The sequence below is a fragment of the Capsicum annuum genome, chromosome 9 (assembly GCF_002878395.1).
Source record: "Capsicum annuum cultivar UCD-10X-F1 chromosome 9, UCD10Xv1.1, whole genome shotgun sequence".
NCBI lineage: Eukaryota > Viridiplantae > Streptophyta > Magnoliopsida > Solanales > Solanaceae > Capsicum > Capsicum annuum.
The window spans coordinates 151,615,876-151,624,080 of NC_061119.1; positions in this window are offsets into that span (position 1 = coordinate 151,615,876).

An 8,205-nucleotide genomic window follows, 5' to 3' on the forward strand; every position below is an offset into this window, starting at 1 on the left:
AATCCACCATATCTGATCCAAATAAATCCATCAAAGTCTCTTTACTACCAATAGATGCCACAGAACCCTTATAGACTATTTTAACAACCACAGAGTCACCTATCGGGGTGGAAATAGAAAAAGGATTTGAAATAACCTTAGGATTAAAACCAAAATACACAGCCACAAATGGGGTCACATAAGTAAGAGAAGACCCCAGATCAAGTAAATAATAAACATCCCGAGAAAACTATTGTAACATACCAGTCATGACATCAGGCAATGACTCAAACTCTTGTTATGTAGTGACTGCACATAACCTATTCTGGCCTATGCCAATACCAAAAGCAGAAACAAATGCAGAAGCAATACCCTTTGGGGCAGGAACAGATGTAGAGGCAACCAAAACCTTGTTTTCTCCTAACACAACCTTACCAATCAGATAGTTTCTAAGTATATGGTCTGGCTGACCATATTTGAAACACCCATCCTTTCCCTCATTGTAGAAACCCAATGTAATCGACCATAAAACCTATAAAAAGGACATATTGAAGCCAACTAGGCCCTATTAGCCTAAGATTGGGCACCTTGTCCCCTGATGTTATCACCACCCTGTTGGCACCTATCACCAAATTGCTTTGAGTGAGAAGCACTAGCTATGGAGATAGAAACAGAACTCCCCCACTTTTTCTTTGGCTACTTACCAATATCCCGACCACTTTGCTATTGACCATTCTACTTGGGAACTTGAACTTCCTACCCTACTTTTTCTCAATATCAGCCTTTTTTCTATTTTCCTCCTCCACCTATTGTATATGAACAATCAATCTAGAAATATCCATGTCCTTAATCAGCAATGCAGTCTTGCTTTCAAGGATTAAATCCTGAGATAGTACTGAAGCAAACTTTCTCATCCTGGCCCTCATATCAGACACCAATTCTGAAGCATACCTAAAAAACTGGTGAAATCTCAAGGCATACTCTTTTACCAACATCTTCACCCTGAAGATCTTTTCTATCTTATCCAGAAAATCCTGAGGATCCTCCTCCACCTTAACACTAATAAAAGTTGGAGGGTTCAACTTCATAAACTGGCTAACCCTTGTGGCCTTAGAAGATGCAATACCAGATGCACCACCCTCATCTTGAGAAACTACTAACTGAGCAATTATATGAATCAACTGACAAAACACCACACTCATCACATTAGACTGAGGAGCCTGAGGAGGACTAGAAAATACTGGTGGAACTCTTGAAATATCAGGGACTGGACCCCTTAACCGAGAATGGATCCCCTAAGTCGATCATGTCCCATAAACATCATCCCCAGTTGGGACAGAAGAGTTTTCATGAACTTTAGATTATCGAGGCATGATCTAAAAAGTGAACAAATAAAATTAAAAGAGATTCCAGGACTTAGACTCCAAGCTTAAAAATAGAACACAAAGAAAAAAAATATTTCCTAAATACCTCGTAGCCTCTCTCTTATGAGTGTGGCACACTACACACCCTTAAAAGAGACCCTACTCGATACGACTTTATGTACTCCCAATTGACCATGAACCTAAAGCTCTGATACCAATTTAAAATGATCCGAACCAAGGCCTTATTATAATAGGCATCCTAAGTCCAACAAGGACCGGGGACCACCCCCGTTACCTAACCCAACCTCCATATATGCTTACCCTAAGTCGAATAAATTTTGAACATATAACAAGATAACATTTATTATAATTCTAGACTCCGGGATAGGTCCATGACCGTGACTAACCTAAATAAGTCCAACCCTCTATTATCTAACCAATATCCAAAACCAAAGAAAAATTATAAACCAGTCCATACATCTCATATAAAATGAGTTCCATTATAAATATATATATTCCTAAAACATAAAAGGATAGAACAATTATAAATACTGTCAAATGGTATCAATCCTTATACCAATGCCAATGCTAAGGCTGACACCACTACCAACACCGCCCATACCAACCCAAAGTAGTTCCACAAAGCCTCGAACCGAAAGTAAAATAATATCCTATTAGGACATACTCCCAACCATAGCCAAAACCAATGTCTTTGAAATAACTAAAGTATGTAAAGACATCCGTGATATGAAATGGAGCCTTCTAGATTATGGGAGATCACCACTTCAATCCAACTGAGCTGATCTCAAACTCGATCACTACGCAGAAGGAGTAGAATGGCCGGTTCCTGCATCACGTGGGGATATAGTCGCCTAAATATAGGTTAGCGGGTGAATGCTAGCAAGTACTCGGGATAAGGCTAAAATAATGCAATTCTTTAAAACCAAGTAAACCAACCATATACATTCACAACCATACATACATATATATAAGCATGCTGGGAAAGAGAACCGAGTTTAGCATGCCATTAAAATAATAAACCTGGGTATGTGTAGCTAAATTATCCTAGAACCACCCATGGGCTATATGGGTCAAGTGTAACCCCCTGAACGGGCCCTGATGCCTGTAGCCGCACGAATTAAAGATACCATAGGTGTAGGGGATTCCCGAGTACCCTTTGCTCTTTATGATACATGTGTACCAGTGTACCCCGTAAGTATCATATATGGTCGTCATGACCAATACTCATGTCGGTAAATATGAGTTTCCAGTGTCCATCCATTGGACTCATACCTTCTCGGTTAGCTATCACACCCCACCATTATTTCCCAATTAAAACCATTACCCTACAACTAAACCACCATTCCATTTATTAGTAACCAAGGCTATAAGTAGTGGTATTGTTATACCGACTATATCTTGTAAGCAATGTCCTTAGCCAACCTTTCAGAGATTAAGGGATTCTCTTGTACCCATAGATTACATTATTGAGTTGACTTGAAGGATTCCCATATACCCCACAACTAGTTCATTATTAAGTTTGCTTGGAGGGATTCCTTTGTACCCATCAAGGCTTTCAATTAGACCAACCATAACCACCAATACCTTACCATTTAACCATTCCAAACCATTTATACCATTTAGGGTTCCATTACCAAGTTATTCCATGCAACAGTTCAATTAAAGTTCAACAATTTAACCAAAAACATTCTTATAGGCATTTTATTAAACGTTTTGGGGGCATAGTATTTTCAAAGCCAAAACCAAGTACCAATTACCCATTCCCATGCAAACAAATGTTCAAACTACCATAATAATATGACAACCATAAGTAAAAGACATGGGAAGACTATAACCAATCATTATAACAAAAAACCCCCAACATATATTTGAAAATCCAAAACCATACAACAATTATGCCATGAAAATAACTCATAAAACATGCCTTTAGTTGGAAATAACAATTGGGAGGAGTAAAATGCCTTAGATTGAGTAGAAGCTGAGAAGAAATCACCCCTATGAGCCTCAATTGGCCACCTTGAAGGAAACCTAGCTTTTGCTTAACCCAAGAGCTTTGAAAGATTTTGAGAGGATTTAGAGTGTTTGATTGATTGCAAATAGGTTAATGAAGCCCCAAAAAGGTTTTTTAAGTCGTGGGGTCCTAAGGAGTGATAAGAGAAAATGTGCAGATTACCCCACTTGAATTGTATTAATTTTTCGCAGGTGGGTACGACTACCCTCCCAATCCATACCCTAAGGTATAAGTTGTACCATCATTCGTACCCCAAGAAGAATCTCAACCCCCACACTGACCAGCCTACAAATTCTAAGTCCCACTCATACCCAATCATACGATTGTTACCCACAAATCGTACCCTAGGCATAATAGAATCACCTAGGTTAAGACATAAAACATCATACAAATTGCATCATATGACTCGCACCCCATCATACGACCCTTATAGAAAATTCATACCTTGGACAATAGCCAACCAACTACACTGGTCAACATATGAGTGATGACCCGTAAATCGTATCCTAATATACGACTAGTACCCCTAGTCGTATGGCCAGAGAGTTTGAAATTCAGGAAATTTATATGGATCAAAACCCAGGGTGTTTCACTTCCAGATAGGGACCATGGGGAGTTCGCAACCCATATATTATCTCAATACTCAATTCCAATCTCAATATCCATATCTACTCTCTGATTCGTGGGCCACAACAGAGGTTTTCGTAAAAATGTCTCATTTCTATCAAAAATTAGTATTTCCACAGTAGTACCAATATCTCTTGAATATATGTATAATATAAAGATATAATTCTTTCAATTAAACCATTAGGAAGATCTTGAATCCAACCAATATACACGTACTTCGAGCTCAAAATCAACTCAATATGTCAACCATCCATGATTCAATTTAAGCCATGTACCATTAAAGTGAAATATGCGAGTAAGACATCAATAATACAACAATAACCCCAACTTAGGCATTCCTGACACAAGAAAAACAATCCAATGTATATAGATAAGGCCAACAATATCAGACAAGATCCATACATGGGACACTCATAGCAAATATCATCTAAAATCACCAATAATATCAGCATAAGACTCTACATGGTACACAACAGTAATAACACTATTTTCATAATTATTACCCATACCCATAACATGCTTTTATACAAACATTAACTACCAACCCAATTTGAAAAAAGTTAAGCCATAACCTACCACGCGATGATCAAATCCTAGTCAAAAACTCTTTACATGGAGATTTTCCCTTCTCAAATAACCTCGAAATCAACTAAAACATATAAATATAGAATCTATGCATCAAAACAAACCCCCAAAATGGGTTTTTCAAAAAGAAAAGAGTAAAACCAAAATTTTTCTTCATAAATACATTATTCATGATTAAAGAATGTGATAGAAGAAAGTTCAATTGAAAATGGATTAAAAATGAGGTTTATATTGAAGAAAATTTATTTTTAGGCCTTTCGGGCCAAAATCTCCAAATTTCACTTTTGAAAATCATGAATTAACAAATTTTAAATGGAGAGAATCAAAGTAAAATAATTAAAATAGTGATTTGGAGGTTACCCAATCTTGAAAATGGAAGAAATCACCCAAAAACTCTAAAACTTGAAGCTTAAAGTCTTAAAAGTAGGAGAAAATCGACTAAAAGGTCATTTAATGCCATTCAAGTACCACTTAAGTGGACATTGAACCGCTTAAGCGGTCATCGCTTTTGTAGCCAAGTGCTGCTTTTGTGGTACCTTCCTGTATCTATACATGTCGCATAAGCGACCCACTAGCCATATAAGCAAAACTCGCTTAAGCAAAGGAGGCCCCACTTATGCGATCACTAGCTGGCAGCTTGGTGGCTTAAGCTATACCAGTTGAGTGGTGCACCAGCTGGGACTTGGAATATTTTCAAGTCTCCACCGATCTCTCGAGATTCATCTGAAATATTGAGAATGCAATCAAACTATGCTATCCTATCAATTTCGACGTTATGGATGCAATGATGTTGTCAGATTTTCAAAAAGAGGTTGTTTTCATAGAATTGACTCCCTAGATCCAATTATATAAATTTTCAAACCAAGGGTCAAAATGAAATTTAAAAGGCATAAAATCACACCAACCATGCTACCAGTCTAAAATCAACGTTTCAAATCTGTTGGCAACCATGAAAAGGGGAAAAAATGACCAAATCATATAAAAATGAATGATTCACAGAATCAAGCCCTTATAGTATCCGCTACTAAAAATCTAGTCCGTCCTCAAACTAAGGACAAAAGAAATACCCGATTCAGCAAAAAACTAGGGATAACTACCACGCATGTTGGACTCAACCTCCTAAGTAGCCTTATTTTTAGGGTGGTATCTCCACTGGACCTTAACCATCATAATATCCCTAAAACGTAGTTGCCTAATATCCCAAGCTAAAATGGAGATTGGCTCTACAATAAAGAACAACCTCTCATCTAACTGCACTATATCCCAACGAATGACATAGGCTCATTCAAAATATAGCACTGTAGCATAAATACATGAAAAATTGGATGAACAACTAATAAATCTAAGGGCAATGCTAGCTCATAAGCTAGATCCCCAATAGTCCAAAGAATCCCAAATGACCCTATATACCTGGGGCTAAGCATGCACCTCTTTCCAGACCCCATTACACCCTTCATGGGTGAAACATTAAGGAAAACTTGGTCACCCACACTAAACCTCAAGGCATAAATTCTACGATCCGTATAGCACTTCTGCCTACTCTGAGTTGCTCTAAGTCTATCCTGAATTAGCCAACCCTGTCCAAATACTCATAAAGCAAGTCCATACCTCAAGGTATAGTCTCAGAACCTCAAACCAACCAATCAGAGAGTGACAACGCCTACCATATAAGGCCTCAAAAAATGCCATTTCAATATTGAAATGTAACTATTATTGTATGAAAACTTTGCAAAGGCTAAATGCTTCTCCCATTGACCTCCAAAATCCATAACAAAAGCATGAAATATGTCCTCTAAAACTGGAATAGTCCACTCTTACTAACCATTGATTTAAGGGTAAAAAAATATGCTAAAACCAACCTGGGTACCTAACTCCTGCTAAAATGCCATTCAAAAGTGAGAAGTGAAAATTTTACCTCTATTTGAGATAATAGACACTAGTATCCCATGGAGATGAACTATCTCATGAACATAGATACGGGACAAACCCTCAACACTAAGAAAGCCTAAATAAGGATGAAATGAGCATATTTGGTCAATTGATCCACGATGACCTAAATATTATTAGAATCATGAGAAGTATGAGGCAACCTAGTCACGAAGTCCATAGTGATCCATTCTTATTTCTACTCGAGAATGGGTAAACTCTGAAGAAAATCACCAGGCCACAAATGCTCAGCCTTCACCTATTGGCAACATAGGTAATGAGATACAAAATCTACTGCATCCTTTCTCATACCACCCCACCAATAGTACTATCTCAAAGCTCGATATATCTTAGTCACTCCAAAATGAATGAAATACTTAGAACAATAAGCCTCCTCTAAAATCAATCTAACCCAATCACCCATTCTCGGTACATAAACTCATCCTCCACTCCTCAAGACACCATCGGAGTCAAATGAGGCTTTCTTAGCCTCACGACTTAGCATCTTATCCCGAATCACTCTCAAACCAACATCATTAAACTAATAAACCCAAATCTGCTCCATCAAAGAAGATCTAGCCTATATAAATGCCAAAACACATCTGGTGTCAAAATATTAGGCCTAACCATATGATTAGCCAAAGACTGAACCTCTAAGGCCAAAAGCCTCTCCTTGATAAAAAAGATATCTTTGGGATATTATAAGTTCTAATCCTCAACTGGTGATACTCGAAACTTAAATCTATTTTTGAAAATCTCAAAGCACCCTGAAGTTGATAAAGTAAATTATCAATACGAGGAAGAGGATACTTATTCTTAACCATCACCTTGGTCAACTACCGATAATCAATACACATATGTTGTCACACCTCCATTTTATCAAAAAAGATTGATTTTTAATTTAAAAGGGTTTATATTATAAAAGTGATTAAAATAAAAATATATTTTGAAGATGATTTTATAATTAAAGTTAAAGTCGCCACTTGACATAAATCTGGTATGCCAAGTCACCTGTGGAATTCCTTTTTCAAAAATGGTTTTGTCTCTTAAAACTGATCCACAAATAAAATTTTGGTTAAGGAATTCTGTTAACCAAGGGGAAGGTGTTAGGCACCCCTTATCCCATGGTTCAAACACGGTCGCTTCTTTGAATTGTATCATCTAATTCGACGTTATGAAGTAAATAAACCAACAATAACACATAAAGCAAACAAATAAACAAGCAAAACAAGAATTCAAATAAAATATCCAGTCCAATTGTATAATCCCAAAAGTGGAAAAAATAGATAAATGGTATTCTATCCTAAACGAATCCTAAACTACGCTCCACCCGACATATCAGTCTTGTCCACGAATTCTATGAAGTATAGAATCTCATGAGGAATTTTTTGATAAATGAATACATAAGACCTCAGGGCATTCATCGATAAAAATAAATACATTTGGATTAAGTTCGATAAAAATAGAAAAAAATTCAAACATTCGATAAATATAGAATACTAGAATTTTTCTACCCCATTTGATGGCCTAATCATGATACCACCAAATTTAACAAAATTAATGCTTATTCTGAATTAAACAACAACCAATGAATTAACACAAACTGATTGTATTTACTTTTATCAATTTTTAATCCCTCTCCAAATTAAAATTTTCCACAATTGAGTTTCAATTATATAATTACCCAATTCA